Source organism: Bos grunniens, chromosome 2 (assembly GCF_055505025.1).
Source record: "Bos grunniens cultivar Pamir isolate PY7600 chromosome 2, Bosgru_T2T1.0, whole genome shotgun sequence".
Classification (NCBI taxonomy): Eukaryota; Metazoa; Chordata; class Mammalia; order Artiodactyla; family Bovidae; genus Bos; species Bos grunniens.
Window position 1 is genome coordinate 185,001 of NC_141166.1, and position 2,823 is coordinate 187,823.

The 2,823-nt window shown below is 69.3% G+C and overlaps 1 long non-coding RNA gene across 1 annotated transcript in view; it reads right to left on the bottom strand.

The window, feature by feature from the left end:
- Positions 1–2,562, bottom strand: part of LOC147377159 (uncharacterized) — a 24,007-nt gene extending 21,445 nt beyond the window's left edge. Inside the window, exon 1 of the long non-coding RNA XR_015136069.1 lies at positions 2,514–2,562. This is a non-coding gene — a long non-coding RNA (uncharacterized LOC147377159). The remainder of the gene's footprint in view (positions 1–2,513) is intronic.
- Between the last annotated feature and the right edge of the window lie 261 nt (positions 2,563–2,823).

Below are 2,823 nucleotides of genomic sequence, written 5' to 3' on the forward strand. Positions count from 1 at the left end.
AGCGAGAGCATCTGCTGTGTCAGAAGACCCACGGCCCCCACTGACGCCACCCGAGGCGGGGGACAGGAGACCGAAGGTCAGGGCCAGAGGCCGCAACCCAGCCCCCGCCTTCCTCCCCCTCCCCGACGGCCAGGGGGAAAAAAGTCAGGCGAGGGGCCCCGCGGACAGACCGAGAAGAGCAGACACGTTCACCGGGAACACCTGTCCCTCGTCTGGCACGGCTTAGGCCCGGCCCGGGAGAGCACGACCACACCACATCGATCGGATGAGCCAAGGTGGAGCGGGGGGAAGGCACGGCGAGGACAGTCACCAGAGGGGCCCGCTTTAAGCCTCACCGGCAACCTCCGCCCCCCACCTCGCCTCAGGCGAGAGCGGCCCACGACCCCAGGAGGTTCGAGAACGCCTGACACGTGGCACGGAGCCCACAGGGCGGGGGTCGCATCTCAGCCTTCACCGGGTGCCCGCAGCGGGGAGCGCACAGGGTAGAAGACCCACGGCGCCTCGCCCCGCCGCCCTCGGGTCGCCCAGAGACCGGAGGTGGCACCACGAGTCGGGTCAGCCAGACAACACCACACAGGAGCCGGCGCACAGGCCCAGGCGGGCGGCTCCAGCGGCAAGGGCCGAACCGGGGACCAGAGCTGGCGGCCCGAAGGCCCAGAGCCCCGCGTACATCCAGAGACCCAAAGTTTCCTCGGCGGCAGACACCGAAGCAGACCGTGTCAGCACTTACCTGGTGGTAAAAAAGGCCCATTAAGGGCGACGAAATGACAGCAGCCGACAGCGGGGCCCATCCACGACTCGCATGGAGGACCCCCGGAACCTTGGCCCGGCCACCTGTCCCCAGCGCTACCCCATAAACACCAGGCCCGGAGCTCTCGTGGCTGGGGGGGGGGGGGGGAGTCATCTGGTCGACCGGGGAAAGGGGAGCAGGGGGAGGGGGCGCGCGATGGCCAAAGTGGGGGCGCGGACACCCACCAAGGGAGAGGGAGCTGGCCGGGGGCGCCCTCTCCCGCTTCGCCCACACGGGTAGGGGTACCGGTCCGTCGGAGTCTCCGAACGGGGATTTGGCTTCGATGAGCATCAAGAAACAAGAAGGAAGAACCGTCAGCGAGGCGCCTCCAACGAGACGAGCGGGCCCCGACCAGGGACCGCGCCCGGGCGGGACCCAGACCGTCCTAGATGGGGCACCCAGGACGGCCCGAGCCGGTCCCCACCTCCTGACCTGGGTTCAGGGAGGTGGGGAGGGGTGAGACAAAGTCGCATCCGACGACCGAGACCCACGAAGGCACGCTGAAGGGTCGGGCGCGCCCTCCCCGGCCACCCGCGGAAGCAGGGTCCGGTCCATCCACGTCTCCGGACCCATCGGGACTTTGAAAAAGAAACAGCATGTGTGCCAGGAGACGCCTCGGGCGACCGGACCCCACGGGTTGGGGGGGGGGGGGGGGCGGCCGCACACGCGCCCGCCTCTCCCCGTCAACCCTCACGACTCCGGCGGGCGGGTCCCCACCTCCGGAGCGGGGCCGAGGGCGAAGCACACGCTCCTGAGGGCGGCCCAGGAGGAGTCCGGACCGCCGAGCCCGAGTCCAGGCGCTCCGGGCAGGGAAGACCCTCTCCCTGCCCACCGCGGCGGCCCGGCCCAGGGAGGGTCCGGCCGGTCCTTCTCCGCGGCCACAGGGGCACGGGGAGATGCTGGTCGACCCGGTCCGGCCACCGCAGAGCCCGGCCCCGGAGCGCCGCGACGATCACCCTCCTCAGAAACCTAGAGAACCAATCTCCGGCGACAGCAGGACGTCCCTAGGCCTCGGCGCCACCGGGACTGTCGCCGCCAGCATAGCCGGTGTCTGAGAGCTCTGCCTCGGGCCCGGCGGCTGAGTCACAACCCTCCTGAAGGGCTCGCCGAAGCTCCGGAGGGGGAGGGACAATATACAAGCGGCCGCCAGGTGGCTCCCGACAACCGGCTCGAACGTCCCGAGGACGGGTCGCTGTCGCCGGCCGCCGGGGACGCCGCAGCGCCGGCCGCCCAAACGCCCGAGCTCGGCCCGGAGCCTCCGCCGCCGAGCGACGCGACGCGACGCGACGCGACCCCGGCCGCAGAGGAAGGGAGAGGAGCCGGGAGATCTCTCCCCTGGAGGCTGCCACGAAAGAGCCGCGATCCCCCCCCCCCCCCCACGCGATTCCAGGGTGGTGGGGGGACATTCCACGGAGACGCGGGCGGGCGGCGGGGGCTCGGGGCGGGGTGGGCGGAGAGAGGGGGCACCAGTGACATCCCAGGAACCCCCGGCCCCCGGCCCCCCGAAAGAGAGGGGCGGGAGGGAGGGAGGGAGAAAAGGAGGGAAGGAGGGAGGGAGGGAGGGAGGGAGGGAGGGACCGGCAAAGCGAAACCAGGCAAGCGCTGCTGGGAGAACAAAGCCGGACTTTCGAAAGCAGACACGGACACAGACACACAAGCCTAGGAGTAAGAAAGGAAAAGAAGGAGACACTCGGACCCCCAAGAAGAGAAAACAAAACTCAACCTGGGTAGAGACACCGTGACAAAGTCCAGAGACGACACACACAAGCATGCGCGGGTGGGTGGGGAAAGTGCACTAGAGGTCAGGAGAACATGGATTTCAACACCACTGGCCACAAACAGCGGAAAGGCGGACGGCCTGGGAGGTCTGGGGTGGCAGGGCTGCGGGGGGTGGGGGGTGGGGGGTTGGGGGGTTGCGGGGAGGGTGTGGGGGGGTGGTATTGAGGGGCGTGCTGGTGAGGAGGACGGAGTCCATAGGGATCCACTAAATAAACCCCGGGTCCCGTGACAACAGCCACCTCAATGAATACATA